Source organism: Cetorhinus maximus, unplaced genomic scaffold (assembly GCF_964194155.1).
Source record: "Cetorhinus maximus unplaced genomic scaffold, sCetMax3.hap1.1 HAP1_SCAFFOLD_305, whole genome shotgun sequence".
In the NCBI taxonomy this organism is placed as follows: domain Eukaryota; kingdom Metazoa; phylum Chordata; class Chondrichthyes; order Lamniformes; family Cetorhinidae; genus Cetorhinus; species Cetorhinus maximus.
In genome coordinates, this window is record NW_027596258.1 from 39,631 (window position 1) to 56,236 (window position 16,606).

General features: G+C 43.8%; 1 pseudogene; it reads left to right on the forward strand.

Moving 5' to 3' along the window:
• Positions 1–6,101: 6,101 nt before the first annotated feature.
• LOC144673145 (uncharacterized) overlaps positions 6,102–16,606 on the forward strand; it is a 62,465-nt pseudogene continuing 51,960 nt past the window's right edge.

Below are 16,606 nucleotides of genomic sequence, written 5' to 3' on the forward strand. Positions count from 1 at the left end.
CTCCCACCCTGTGCTTTGTCCCAAATGGTTCCATCCCCCAAGGCCCACTATACACTGCATGCAGACGGCTGATGGACCTTGGATATCCTCACTGACCTGCACAGTTACACTATGCTGCTCCCCACCCCCGATACGCGTAAACATCTTGTTTCATACAAGTTTTGTTTAAGACTTGTTCAATCTTGTTTAATTGCAGGGCTATGGGGCAAAGGCAGGGACGTGGCATTAGGTAAATTGTCCCTTCAGGGGGCTAATACAGACACGACTGGCTGAACGGCCTCCTTCTTTGCTGCAACCATTCTATGATTCTTTGAATTGTCCCTATCCCGCTGCTCCATTCAAAGTGATTCCCAACTTCTGCTATTGTCCCTGGATCCCTGTTTAATCAAGTAATTCCTCCCCTTTCCCCTGCTCACCCTGTACAGTGTGTGTCAGACTTCCTCCGGACACCTCCCCCCACCACCATCCCGGCGCTATCAACCATCAGCCGATTTCTGCATGTCTGGTTTTAGTTTAAATTTACAGAATTCCTGGATTTAGCTTCAAACTCGCCTTAATTGAATCCAGTAAAACTGAAAAATTTTGTCCCACACAACAGGATAGATTCTTTTGTTTAAAGTCAGAGCGAAAAATGCAGTTACTGTCCTCAATTAAAGTGGCTCTTCATTTCATTCCGCACCAGACCAGCATCTAAAACAGTGAACATTATCCCCCAGACCCTAATATAAAACAGTAAACATTATCCCCCAGACCGGAATACAATACAGTGAACATTATTCCCCAGACCCGAATATAAAACAGAGAACATTATCCCCCAGACCTGAATATAAAACAGTGAACATTATCCCCCCAGTCCCGAATATAAAACAGAGAACATTATCCCCCAGACCCGAATTTAAAACAGTGAACATTATCATCCCAGGACCGAATATAAAACAGTGAACATTATCCCCCAGACCCGAATATAAAACAGCGAACATTCTCCCTCAGACCCAAATATAAAACAATGAGACTGGAGTTTCATGAGACCGAGACTTCTGTTATCGATGTGGCAAATTAATTTGGGACAATCTCTATCTTTACAAACTCTCACAGTCTACAATCCCGACATGAATCTGAAAATGCTGGAATTCCTCAGCAGGTCAGGCCTTCATCTGTGGCAAGAGAAACAGAGTTAACGTGACAGCTCTGTGACCATTCATCTGACCTGAGAATATATAGAAATGTTCATTACCAGATCAAAAGGAGATGCTTTACAGACTTCGGGGATCAAAATTTGAGTTCAACAATTTTCTATCCTAATCTCTGCCCTCATTTGTTCCTTATTTCTTTGAGTCCTAGTTTTCCTTTCTTATTTCTCTCATTTTCTTCACATTGCAATCAGACTGTTGTTATCGTGCCATTCACACCTAATCTAGAAGCAGCTTTTGTGTTTTTAACTGTCCCATTACCACTCCCTTTGACCTTGCATCATGAAACCTTTTGTCAGTTAATCTTTCCCGCCCTACAGCCTTTCATAGACCTTTCTTTCTGTTCCTCTTCCACCGCCCCCTTTCAATGGCTCACAGACCTGAAACGTTAATTCTCTTTCTCTCTCTGCAGATTCTTCCAGACCTGCTGAGTGTTTCCAGTTTTTACACTTTTCATTTCATGTTTTAAGCATTGCAGTAATTTTCGTTTCTCCATTCCAAGCACTCTACCTGACATTGTTAATAATTCAATTCAGTTATTTATAAATTAATTTATCTGTACTTTATGTCTTGAAAACTGATTATTTATTGAGCTATTTATCAGTTATCAGTGTCTTTAAATGTTCCAATTTCACAACTCCTCACGTTTTCCTCACACTTCCTGGCACTAATATTAATCTTTAGTAATCTTAAATGGAAGGGTCAGCCCAGCATTGACAGACCAGTCAGTTTAACCTCTTGTGTGTGAAAGCATTTAGAAGCGGCAATTCAGGTCAAAATTAGGTCACTTGTACAATTTGTTCAGGACAATCGTGTTGAACTAAATTTCTTGAGTTTTTGATCAGGCAACAGAGAATGTTGATGAGGGTAACACGGTTGATGTGCACATGAACTGCTAAACGGCATTTGATACAGTGCCAAGTAACAGGCTTGTCAGCAGAGTTAAAATTCATGGGGCAGAGGCAGCATTGGCTGTATGACAGGCAACAACATGCATGGTGAACGGTTGCTTTTTCAAATTGAGGAAAAGTATACAGTGGGATCAGCAGGGGTCGGTGGTCAGACCACTGACTTCTTGATATATATTAATGATTTAGACTTGTGTGTGCAGGGCTGCATTTCAAAATTTGCAAACGACACCAAAGTTTCAAGATGTGTTCACAGTAGGGAGGACGGTGATAAACCTCAAGAGGACATAGACACGATGGTGGAATAGGCAGACAGGTGGCAGATAAAATTTCATTCACAGAGGTGTGAAGTGATTCATTTCGGTAGGAAGTACAAGGAGAGGCATTATAAAATAAAGGATACAAGTGTAAAAAGGTGCAGGAGCAGCGTAATCTGGGGCTTTATGTGCACAAATCATTGAAGATGGCGGGGCAGGCTGAGAAAGCAGTGAATAAAGCATGTGGAATCCTGAGCTTTATGAATATGGGAATAAAGTACAAAATCAACCAAGTTAGAATAAACCTGAATAAAACACTGCTTTGGACACAACTGCAGTATTATGTCCAATTCTGAGCTTTAGGAAGAATGTGAGAGTGTGGAGGAAAGATTCACGAGAGATCGGAACTTCAATTAGGCGAGGTGAAGTTGGTTTGTTATCCTTGGAAGGGGAACTGTTTTCTTGCATCTTTTCTGGACCCTCTGTCTTCACTTCCTTCCGAAATTGTAGCCATTCAGTGGCGGTGGTGTTAAAAACTTTCTTTCATGGAATGTGGGCAGGGCCAGCATTTGTTGCCCTTGAAGCAAGTGCTTGCCACACCATTTCAGAGGGTATTTAACAGTAGCCACATTTCAATGTGGATCTGGAGTCACATGTAAGACCAGGTAAGGACGGCAGATTTCCTTCCCAAAAGGGCATTAGTGAACCAGGTGGGTTTTTATGACAATCGACAATGGCTGAATCGTCGCCCTTATTGAGACTCGCTTACAATTCCAGATTTAATAATTGATTTTTAATCCCGCCAGCTGTTGTGGTGGGATTTGAACCCCTGTCCCCAGAGCATCAAGCTGGTTTTCTGGATTATTATTCCAGTAATATTCTCACTGTGGCACCGTCTCCCCCAATATATATTTTTATTTATTTGTAGCCAACAGTTGAGTATTTGTCAGTATTTTGTTCCATGTGGTTTCTATTCTGAGTTTCAGACAGTTTCTGTGCCAAGTGGACGAGGTGTTTAAAGTTCATTCATTTGCCCCTTTTCCATCTCCAGGTCCGGGAAAGACACAGAGAATAATGTCCCCTCATTAAGTATCTATTGACGAGACTGAGATGGACAATTCCCGCTCCCCATCTTTCCGGTGGATAATGGATGTTCTGTTACATTCAGGTTTCTCTATCATTTCATCTCTAATTTTATTGAGTTTTTTTATTTTTATCCCCGAGACCCAGACCCAGGATAACGGCCGCCATCTTGTTTCAGTAGGTAGTAGGGCGCATGCGCGGCCTTGTTGCTGCAACAGTGAGTGGGCGGGGCTTCACGCTCCCGTTTCCCAACAGGGTCCTTGTACCCGGGATAGGCAAACATTTGGCGGAGGGACAGGGTTTGAAGCAGCTTTACCCACTCCCAGGCTGCAGGTGATGTTTGCGGCCTAGAGGAGTCCATGGGCCATGTATATGTTCAGAGTGAGAGGCTGCAGCCCCTATGGGGCTGATTCGCAGCCTTTGGTGACACTTCAGCCCCACAATCCTAATCTCTGGTTGCCCAGTGTAGGAGGGGTGGGGAGAGGGGCTGTGGTAAGACAGCAAATCTTTTCCTGTAACTGTTCATTGGCGTGTTTAAAACAGGAATTTGTAGATACAGTATGGGTGACACACATGGGGGTGGTCACACTGGCTGCTGATCTCTCTTCCGTGGTCCTGTCCATGTCCAGGTGTCCCTGGTGAGGGAACATGTGGTGTCCACCGGTACGCTTGATACATCCCACATCCAGTGGGCATCTCAGGGTACAGAGTGTCTCATAGACACTGGAAACAACATTCTGGTTTAGTTAGGAATGTTCCCTTTGCTTTTATTGGGACCTTGTTGCTGATTGGAACTTCTTTCTGTTTGATTGGACCACATGTTTGGGGAAAGAATGTTCCAAAGAAACTCGAATTGTCTGTTTTGAATTTCTATCCTGTACTTACGATGAAGATTTTTGTAAACTCCTTTTACCGGGTACAAGAGGGAGATGATTTGCAGATAGGAAACTAAAACCAAATATCACATCAAGATCTGACAGTGTCACTCGATTCACTAGGAAACATAGACATATAGAAACATAGAAATAGGAGCAGGAGTAGGTCATTCGGCCCTTCGAGTCTGCTTCTCCATTAATTATGATCATGGCTGATCATCCAACTCAATAGCCTGCTCCCGCTTTCTCCCCATATCCTTTGATCCCTTTCGCCCCAAGAGCTATATCGAACTCCTTCTTGAAAACATACACTGTTTTGGCCTCAGCTACGTTCTGTGGTACCGAATTCCACAGGCTCACCATTCTCTGGGTGAAGACATTTCTCCTAATCTCAGTCCTAAATGTATCCTGTATCCTCAGGCTGTGACCCCTGATTCTGGACTCCCCCACCAACTTCTTCCTGCATCTACCCTGTCTAGTCCTGATAGAATTTTATAAGTTTCCATGAGATCCCTCCTCATTCTTCTGAACTCCAGTGAATATAATCCTAAACGACTCAATCTCTCCTCATATGTCAGTCCCGCCATCCCAGGAATCAGTCTGGTAAACCTTCACTGCACTCCCTCTATAGTAACAACATCCTTCCTCGGACAAGGAGACCAAAACAGCACACAATATTCCAGGTGTGGTCTCACCAAGGCCCTGTATAACTGCAGCAAGACACCCACACCAAATCCTCTCACTATTGAAGGCCAACATACCATTTACCTCCTTTACCGCCTTCAGCACCTGCATGCTTACCTTCAGCGACTGGTGTACAAGGACACCCAGGTCTCGTTGCACATTCCCCTCACTCAATTTATAGCCATCCAGAGAATAATCTGCCTTACTGTTTTTGCTGCCAAAGTGGATAACTTCACATTTATCCACATTATACTGCATCTGCCATGCATCTGCCCACTCACCCAGCTTGTCCAAATCACACTGAAGCATCTCTGCATCCTCCTCACAGCTCATCCTCCCACCCAGCTTTGTGTCATCAGCAAATTTGGAGATATTACATTTAGTTCCCTCACCTAAATCATTAATATATATTGTGAAAGCTGGGACCCCAGCACAGAACCCTGTGGTACCCCACGAGTCACTGCCTGCCATTCGGAAAAAGACGTGTTTATTCCTACTCTTGTTTCCTGTCTGCCAATCAGTTTTCTATCCATCTCAATACACCATCCCCAATCCTATGTGCTCTAATTTTACACGCTAATCTCTTATGTGGGACTTTGTCAAAAGCTATCTGAAAGTACAAATAAACCACATCCACTGGCTCCCCCTCATCAACACTACAAGTTACATCCTCGAAAAATTCCAGTAGATTTGTCAAGCATGATTTCCCTTTCGTAAATCCATGTGGACTCTATCCCATTCTGCCACTGTTTTCCAAGTGCTCAGCTATTAAATCTTTTATAATGGACTCTAGAATTTTCCCTAAGACCGACGTCAGGCTGACTGGTCTATAATTCCCGACATGGGACCTGAATAACATTGATCTTTGACTGTGGAAGGAGAAATATTTGTCTGTTCTGTCTGTGGGAAAAGATTTCAAACATCAGTGTGACTGGAAAAGCACCGAGACACAGACACACCCAAGTGAAAGTGCTCCAGTGAACTGACTGTGGAAGGAGCTTTAACCTGTTACACCATCTGAAAAAAAAACATCTCACCATGCACAACGGGGAGAAACTGTGCAAGTGTTCTGTGTGTGGACAAGGATTCAACTGATCGTCCAACATGGAGAGACATGGGGACACTGACACCATGGCGAGACCATGGAAATGCTGGGACTGTGGTGGTGGGGGGGGATTCAGATCCTCATCTGAGCTGGAAACTCATCAGCGCAGTCACACTGGGGAGAGGCCGTTCACCTGCACTGACTGTGGGAAGGGATTCACTCAGATAAGTACCCTCACTTCATATCAACTTGTTCATTCTGACAACAGACCTTTTAAATGTTCTGACTGTGAAAAGTGCTTTAAAAGCAGAAAAATTCTGCTGACATATCAACGAGTTCACACTGGGTAGAAACCATTCAACTGCTCCAAGTGTGGGAAGAGATTCACTCAACTAACCCAGCTCACATCACATCAACGTGTTCACTCTGAAAAGAGACCTTTTAATTATGCCGACTGTGTGAAAAGCTATAAAAGCAAAATGGATCTGCTGACACACCAGCGAGTTCACACTGGAGAAAGACCATTGAACTGCTCCGTGTGGGAAGGGGTTCATTCACCCATCCCTCCAGCTGAAACACCAGCGAGTTCACACTGGAGAGAGACTGTTCACTTGCTCCGTGTGTGGGAAGGGATTCAATCATTCATCCACCCTGCAGACCCACCAGTGTATTCACAAGTGACTCCCAGGGTTGGATTCTGCTGTTATTGCTGCTGTTAATCACATCCAGGACTGAACCATGCTCTTTCTGAGAGTTGGGGTTTGTTTCTGCTGATGTTAATTATCCCTGTAACTGAGCTGGAGTTTAATATTCTGGATAAAGGTTAAATATACCAGCTTAGTGTCAGACATTGTCGACATATTAGTCGAGGCATTGAATGCAAGAGCAGGGACGTTATGATGGAGCAGTATAAAGAATTAGTTAGGCCACATCTGGAGTACTCTGTGCAGTTCTGTTTGCCACACTACAGGAAGGATGTGATTGCACTGGAGAGGGTGCAGAGGACATTCACTCAGGATGTTGCCTGGGCTGGAGAGTTTCAGCTATGAAGAGAGATTAGATAGGCTGGGGTTGTTTTCCTCAGAGCAGAGAAGGCTGAGGGGGGACCTGATAGAGGTGCACAAAATAATGAGGGGCATAGATAGGATGGATAGGTAGACATTTTTCTCTTTAGTGGAGGGGTCAATACTCAGGGGGCATAGATTTAAGTTAAGGGGCAGAAGGTTTAGAGGGGATTTGAGGATTTTCTTTTCACCCAGAGGGTGGGGGCTATCTGGAAAGTGCCAGCAAAGCCGATATCCCGTGAATGAATTTTAAAAGAAAGACAGCGCTTTCATCCAAGAAATCAACCGAATGTACCTTCCCTGAAATGCTTCTAATACAACTCTATCCATCCTCAAGATTATCCCATAACTATGTTATCATGAGGTGCGAATAGTACGAGCTGGAACTAGGTCTTTCTTATTTTTCAATCCATTTGCTAACAGAATCTGCCCCTCCCTTCCCCAGATTCAGACAATGATTAACTGAGACTCAGTCTCTAATGGCGGCCTTAAAAGTGGATAAATCCCCAGGCCCAGGTGAAATGTGGGACTCAGTGCCTGAGGGAGTGGTAGAGGCAGGAACCCTCACAACATTTATGAAGTATTTAGATGAACAGTTGAAACACCACAGCTTACAGGGCTACGGGCCAAGTGCTGGAAAATGGATGAGAGGAGATGGAGCTTGATGACAGGCACTGCAGGAATTCACCAAGGCTCCTTCGACAGCACCATCCAAACCCACGATCACTACCATCTAGAAGGACAAGGGCAGCAGATAGATGGGAACACCACCACCTGGAAATTCTCCTCCAAGTCACTCACCATCCTGATATGGAAATATATTGCCATTCCTTCACTGTCGTTGGGTCAAAATCCTGGAAGTCCCTTCCTAACAGCACTATGGGTGTACCTACACCACATGGACTGCAGCGGTTCAAGAAGGCAGCTCATCACACCCTTCTCATGTGCAACTAGGGTTGGGAAATTAATGCTGGCCCAGCCAGCGAAGCCCATATCCCATGAATGAATAAAAAAAAACAGAACATGAGTGATTATTGTGGCCAGTAGAATGAAACAACGCTTTAAATTATCAATACAGTAAGACCTATTCCAGATAAAAATTGTCTCTCAAACATTCAGGAAAGAATTAAACACATTGAACATATCAAAGTGAGTCAAATTAATTTGAAGAAGGAAATAGAATCTGGATTTAGAAAATATCCACAAAATGGTTGCAGGTGAACAGAGCTGGAGAATCTATAAAATCTGTGCATGAACTTTTCTTTGAACCAGATGTAATTACAACATGTCTATAGTTTAGAATTGTGTCAGATGATCAGCAGATGGGGAGGATGAATCTAAGTCGATAGTTATTATATTTTAGTGGGAAAGTTTTGACATTTATTCTTGGTGGCAGCTCAAGGGTTTGTGTTGCTGATTCTGATCATTCTAGTAGCTTTAGTATGTTATCTACAGTTTGTCATCAAGAAATTAGGAAAACAAGCTCGTAGCTTAGAAATAGTGAGGTTAGTCAGAAATCAGTTGTGAGAAATCAATAAGAATATTCCCTTCTCAAGGTGGGGAGATCTGTGCGAAATCACTGTCTAATAACCTTATAAAATCTTCAGAAATTTATTGAACATTACAGAAATAGCTCTCTCTCTCCCTTGTTTAGGAAGAAAGATTCCTGGCTTGATAAACATCGGACAATGTATCCCTTTGATAACTCATAGGGATGGTCTCAGTTGTTACAGGATGGAATTTGTAGTAGTTATTGAAGGCAATGGCTTTTGTCTTCAATTTTTAATTGGAGGAATTTTATGCTCATCCAGTACTGGGTGTGGGATAAGCAGTTTGATAATTTAGTAACAGTGGAGGAATGGAGAGGGATGGTGGTGAGGTAGAGCTGGGTGTTGTCAGTGTACATTGAAAACTAACACGGTGCTTTTGGATGATGTCACCTAGTGGTAGCATGTAGATGAGAAATAGGAGGGGCCTAAGATAGATCCCATTTTTAGGATGGGTCAGGGCAGTGGATTTAAAGGTGAAAGGGACAGTACCAGAAGAGAGAAAGACAAAACTGTGAATAATATCAGCTAACATGGAGAAGTTGGGTGATCAGTAGTTCAGTGAGAGTGGGGTCAGTACAGCAGAAAGTGGGTCTCATGGACAAGATGAGCAGCGAGAGGGCACGAGGGGAGGTGGGAGAGAAACTGGAGAAAGATGTGGGTTCAGGTCTCAGACAAGGGGGAATTTTAAAGGCAGTTTGTCCCGGTGGGTTAGTGGAAGGGAGGGAAGCAGCAGAGGCAGCTGATCGGATTGTCTCAATCTTAGTGACAAGGAAGCTCCATGGGCAGAATTTTGCCCTTGGTGTGCGGGCTTGGCGGGGGCGAGTGGGGCAGTCGGGAAGCTGACCACTGCCTGCAATCAGGCCCGGAAGGCAATTTCATGCTGGGGGCCAAGTAAGGCCTGCGCCACGTGAAACGTGAGCAGCAGTGCTCAGCGCTGCCTGTGCGGGAGGGGGGAGGAGTGCGAGCTGGGCAAGTGTGACCTTTGTACATGCACGCGAGAGCGAGCTACATAATCTCCCTGAGGCAGAGAGCTGTCTCAGGGAGGTGGAATGATTTGAAAAAATATATATTAAAGATTTTATACATGTTATGAAACATGTCCCCTCATGTCACTCTGTCACATGAGCAGGGAGATGTTTTTAATTAATAAGATAAAAGCAAAATACTGCAGAGCAGTACTTCTTCAAGGTCAGCACTCCTGGAAGAGAAGTGGCAGTGAATTAAATAAGATAAAAGCAAAATACTGCAGGGCAGTACTGCATCAAGGTCGGCATTCCTGGAAGAGAAGTGGCAGTGAATTAAATAAGATAAAAGCAAAATACTGCAGGGCAGTACTGCATCAAGGTCGGCATTCCAGGAAGAGAAGTGGCAGTGAATTAAATAAGATAAAAGCAAAATACTGCAGGGCAGTACTGCATCAAGGTAGGCATTCCTGGAAGAGAAGTGGCAGTGAATTAAATACGATAAAAGCAAAATACTGCAAAATAATTTTGCAAAGAAGCAAAACTCTGTTTGTCTCTCCAGAGATGCTGTCAGACCTGCTAAGTTTTTCCAGCATTTTCTGTTTTTGTTTCATGCTTTTAATTCAAGTGTAAAATTTGATTTGCTTCAGGTGACCTCATCCCGCCCGTGGATGAGGTTTCCTGAAAAAGGTAAAGGCCGCATGGCCTTTTCGCCCGCCCACCAACCATTAGGTTCGATGGGCAGCGTAAATTTGAATTTAATTAACTTCTTAGTGGCCTTAGAGGCTCCTTAATGGTTGGTGAAATATTGCGGGACTGTGCGATGACGTCGGGACTGACCTGATAACTGACCTGGAGTTTCTTAACATCAGCAGAAACAGACCCCAATAAATATGATTCAGTCCTGGATGTTATTAACAGCAAAATCCAATCACTGTAGTTACTTGTGAACTTGCTAGTGTCTCTGTAAATGGTATAAGTGAGTGAATCCCTTCCCACACACGGAACAGGTGAACGGCCTCTCCCCAGTGTGAACCCGCTGGTGTGTCAGCAGACGGGATGACTGAGTGAATCCCTTTCCACACTTGGAGCAGATGAATGGCCTTTCCCCAGTGTGAATTCGCTGGTGTTCAGTGAGTTGAGATGATTCCCTGAACCCAGTCCCACAGTGAGAGCACCTGAACGGTCTCTGATCAGTGTGAACAAGTTGATGGTGCATCAGTTCCCCAGAACTTTTATAGCACTTCCCACAGTCTGGACATTGAAAAGGCCTCTCCCCAGTGTGAACTCACTGGTGCATCAGTAGGTTGGATGAGGTAGTGAAACCCTTCCCACACACAAATGCAGGTGAACGGCCTCTCCCCAGTGTGAATTCGCTGGTGTACAGTGAGATGAGATGAACGTCTGAACCCAGTCCCACAGTGAGAGCCACCTCTAACATTCAATCTGATCAAAATATTTTTTCCACACTATCCGCATATCCCTGTATGTAATTGCTCAATCTGTCATCCATTCCATTCCTTTGTTCCCTCTGGACGTAACTATCCTAACGCACTCCCGGCTGACCTCCCACATTCAGCCTCCCTGTAATCCAAAACTCTGCTCACTTGAACCAAGTCTTATTCACTCCTGTACTCACCGACTTACAAGAGCTCTGGGTTAAGGAGAACCTCAATTTTAAATTTCTCATCCTCGTTTTCAAATCTCTCCATGGTCTCTCCCTCCCTACCTCTGTAATCTCCTCCAGCCTCACAGCCCTCCGAGATATCTACACTTCTCTAATTCCGACCTGCTCAGCATTCCTGATTTTAACTGCTCCACCTTTGGCGTCTCCCCCAATAGCTGCCAAGGCCACAAGCTCTGGGATTTCCCCCCTAAACCGCTCCACCTCACTTTCCTCCTTTAAGATAATACATAAAGCCTACCTCTTTGAGTAAACTTTTGTTCATCTGCCCTGATATCTCTTCATGTGGCTCAGTGTCAAATGTTGTTTTCTAACACTCCTGTACATTTCATTACACAATAGAATTAATTAATTTCCGTTTCAGGGTGGGCAGAATTTGATGGTCAACATAGGCACCAAAGTGAATGAGAAATGGACTATAGCTCAGGAAAAACAATTCCTGAAAGATACTGTGGGAAGATAAAGCTGGGAAGCCAGCAGCACATAGTCAGGGGATGGGCAGCAGTGGAAACCTCTTTTAGACACAGTTGGCAGAAGGAACATTAAAATCCTAAACATAATTAAAATACACCTATTATTAGAGACAGAGAAAGTTAGACAATGGCAGAGAGGTGATCAGGAAGGGCAGAGGTGAAACAGAGTAATAGATGGACATGGATTCAGATCCACAGTAAAGGAGTCACACCAGCCCCAGAGCCATGAAACCTCTCACAGATAACAGAGCACAGCACTAAAAGCTCTAAACTGTGGATGAATAGTCAAAAATACTCAACTCTGAAACAATTTCAGTTTTTAAATGTAAACTCTCCTGCTGGAGCCTGCAGCTGGAAAGATATCAGAAGCACTGGAGTCAGAGAAAAATCTCCCAGTTGAGGAAATACCCAGGGAGCGGGGTGATGTCACTGTGTAATTGTCGATGTGTGATGATGTCACAGTGTAATTGTCAATGTGTGATGATGTCACAGACATGGCCACAGAACATCTGGGTCTGTGCAAACCAATGATCACCACACATTATGAAGGATGGGAGGGTCCTTGAGAGGGTGCAGAGGAGATTTACCAGATTGGGTCGAGGGATGAGGGATTTTAGTTGTAAGGTTAGTTTGGAGAAACTGGTGTTGTTCTCCTTGGAGCAAAGTAGGTTGAGGGGAGATTTTATGGAGGTGTATAAGTTTATGATAGGTTGAGATAAGGTAGATAAAGATGTTCACATTAGTTGATCATAAAAGGATTACAGACACAGGTTTAAAATTTGAGGCAAGATCAACAGGACGGGTGTGAGGAAAGGAATTTACAGAGTGAGTGGTTGAATGAGCTGGAACACAATGCTTACAGTCAGAGGCCAATAATATTCAGATCCTGATGAATCGAGTGACATTGTGGTGATGTTTGGTTTGAGTTTCCCCTTTGCAAATCCTTCCCATTTTACATCCTGTAAAAAGAGTATTAAAAAAATCCATCACTGTCAGCCCAGGATAGAAATTGCGAAGAGACAAACATTGGTTTGAGCTTACTGTGTGTAAATCTTCCCCTTCTAACCCACTGTAAACGGAGTTTGCAAAATCCATCCCTGTCAATCCAGGATAGAAATGCATAATATTCTCTCCTCCTGCTACCTGGACCAGGATCACCGCGCATGCGCCTTGCTGCACAGCCGCTCCCCCGGGCCGATCAGAGGGATATTCAGCTATTTCCGGTCTGTTTGCTACAAACACGGGACCGGTAGTTTCCTATTAAGCGTCTGGGGCCTGCACCAAGTGTTTATGAAGCCTCCCTGCCCACTCCACTAGCTCCATTCCTCCTGCTCACCCACCCACATCTTTGTTATTCTGCTGCAGTCGCCATTTTCTCACCCACTGCCGCTCTGGTCACAGGATAGCACTGCGCGTGCTCAGACAGGAAATAGCAATGCGCAGGTGCCAACTACACACTGCAATGCGCATGCTCATATCTCTGGGGCTCTGGATAGGGCACATTCTCTGCCGCTGTGAATGCTGGGTGACAGGTCCGCCATTAGAAGCCGATGCTGTTGCATCTAAAATTATTTTTGATGATCCGATGATGACTAAAGATTTAGTGTCAAGGTATAAAATTATTAAATCAATTGAGGCAACAAGGTGCACACGCCTGTACCGTACTTCTGTCTTTGGTGTAATTAACAGCAGAACAAACCCCTACAGTTAGATGTCAATTCACTGGATTCATAGCAGGTGAGGTGAAGAAGTTATTTTTCTTTCCACACACTGAACATTTAAACTCTGTCTTGCCAGTAAGAATGTGCCTATTGCGGATTTAATCTTTGAACTTTTAAAGCCTCTGGTGACTGGTGACCAAACTTTGTACACATGAACTACTTGAATTTTCTCCATCAGATCTGACTGCTGCTGTGTCAACTCATCAGATGATCGAGTGAATCATTTCCACATTCAGCTGGTGAATGATGTTTTCACTGTGTGACTTTACCCAGGAGTGTGCAGCTCAGACTTGGATCTCAAATCCTTCTTGAAATGAGTTCTACATTCTCATCCAAGGAAAAGAGAAAAGCGATGCTGTAAATCTGAAATAGAAATAGAACATTTTGGAATTCGAAACAGGCCTGGTAGCGTCAGTGGAGAGAGACATATTTTTCCTTTCAGGCCTGTGACTTTTCAGCAGAACTGTACTGAGTCAGTGCACAGACCTGAAAACATAACTCTGAATCTCAATCCAAAGAAATTTCCAGATATGCCAAGTATTTCTATCATTTTCAGCCTTTCTCTCTGGTCAAAGACGTTGCTTCTGAAATGGACATTGGATTTATTGATGACTAAGTTATATTGATTCTTGTCTGTCTGCAAGTGGAAACATCTTCCAAACACTTTTCTAACATTCACAGCTTCGATCAAGTCATCCCTCACACTGTTTTCCAGAGAACACCTGTTGTACCTGTTCAATCGTTCTTGAAAGTTATAACTTTTCAGTTCTGGCATCACTCCAGTAAATATTTCTTGCACCTTTAACAGGGCTTCTGGATAAACATAATGATATGGAGATGGAGCATCCTTTTCAAAACAGGCACTTTTATCATGAGCCTGTTGTGTACCTTCTTGCAGTACATCGACTGAACACATTGAAATCCAGTGTGAAAATATTAACAATTTCAAAGCTTAACAAGCTGCACAAGACTGGAAGGAGAGTGTGGCTGTGGATAATTGATACTGTGCACTGTAATCAGTATCTCAGACAATTAGGAAAATGAGCTCCTGTAAACCCATCCCAACTCAAAGCCTCGTGTCTTACATTTCCTGTCCCTGCTTTCCAGGGAAAAATTGGATTTGCTAACTAATTTTTCCTGCATCAAGCAACCAATTGACATGGGAGCTTGACGGGCAGAGGGAGCTGGAGGCGAGGCAGGGACAGAAGCAGAAACAGCTGCAGCATGGAAGTGTTTAGAATTTGATGTGTTTAACTTACTTTCAGTGATGAATTTCTGCCGTGTGTTCCCTTGTCAGCTTCACAGGAGCCACAGTGATGAGGTTTGTGAGCTTTGGAAATTGAAAGTTGTACATGAGCAGTTTGAACAGCAGGTCGAACAAGTGCCAGCTCAAATTTTATTTTGGGGTATGTGTGCGGTCATTCATTTTAACAGGAAGGACGTGGAGGGACAGAATTGATATATATTGCTGTGGGTGAAAAGGTGGGATTATGTAATTAGTTAAATGGCTCTTCCAGATATCCGACACGGACACGATGGGCCGAATGTGCTCCTTTTCTGCTGTAGGCATTTATGATTTCATACCAACAACATTAAACTGTGCAGAGGGTCAGTTGTCGTGGCCGAGTGGTTAAGGCTTTGGAGTTCAAATCCCTTGGGGTTTTCCGCTTCCCATTTTCCCTGGTTTTAACTCTCTGTCTGCAGAGTTAATTATCAGTTAAATTGAATCTAATCCATTCAAACACTCGAGAATTTTCGAATTTCCGTTCATTCAGGAAAACATTCACGAAACCTGCACTGGGAAATAGAACAAAAACAGAACCAGGCTGGTGTCATTCTTGCTTCCCTAAATGACATTAGTGAAGCAGATGGGTTCTTATGACAGTCGTTCCATGGTCACCATTAGACTTTCAATTCTAGGTGGGATTCCAACCCTGGCCCCCAAAGGATTACCCTGTGTCTCTGGATTACTAGCCCAGTGACAATACCACTAAGCCACCACCTCCCAGAGTCTTCACTCTTTCTCAAAATAAAATTCAGCAAAATAATAATAGTTTTAAAGGATGTTTCTTCTGGCAGCGGCTGATTGGAGAGTGTTGGGCTGGATAATTGGTGCATTTCCCTGTCTCACTCGCTGTGGAGCTGAGGAAGAGAGAAAAATTGATGCGTTTGTTTGATCCAATAACTTCATAGATTTCTACTGGGCTAGATGGAGGTACATGATCGTTTATTTTCTTTAAAATGAATATTCAGAATATTCTTTGAAATGAAAGTTCAGAAATGAAGGTTGTTGTCGGAACTCAGAGGGCAAAAGTCGAGCTTGCAACGTTGGGCGATATTTTCCTGTAGTTTCAGATCCACAGAGCCAGCCAGACCTGTGTGGTAATGAATGTTGATGGGGAGAAAACGACGAGGGATTCGCCCCTGGGTGTCCTCAAACCACCGATTTTTTTCAGTTCTCAGCTGAATGCACTGATAAATTGTACAACAAAGACTGATGAAAGTTGACTCTTCGAGATACCCTAAAGCAGGGGGTCAGTGAGTTAAAGCTTCAGATTGCTGCTACCAGAATGACAATTGTTCCCTATCAGTTTCATTCTCCCAAAATTAAATTCGGGACATTCATCGTGGATACATGGAAACTGCCTGATCCCACCCACTGCAGACACATCCATGTCACCGGGAACCAGCTCTCCTACAACAATTGCCTTCTCCCTTTGAAACTTTCAGTGTTTTGTCTGTTACCAAATATTCTGATTGTCCTGAGGCCAATAATTCTAAAGGGGTTTCTCTGTTACACAGCGAGTGGTTAGGATCTGGAATGCACTACCTGAGAGTGTGGGGGAGGCAGATCTAATCATGGATTTCAAAAGAGGATTGGACAGAAAATCCAGGTCTCCGGGGAAAAGGCGAGGGAGTGGGACCAGGCGAGTTGGTTTCCAGAAGAGTAAGAGGTCTCCCTTTTCAGACGGAGATGAGAAGATTTTTTTTTCTCTCTCGGGGGGTTGTTAGTCTGTGGAATTATTTTTCCCAGAAAGCATTGGAGGCTGAGTCATTGAATTTATTCAAGGCAGACTTAGACAGATTTTTGATAGACAAGGGAGTCAAGG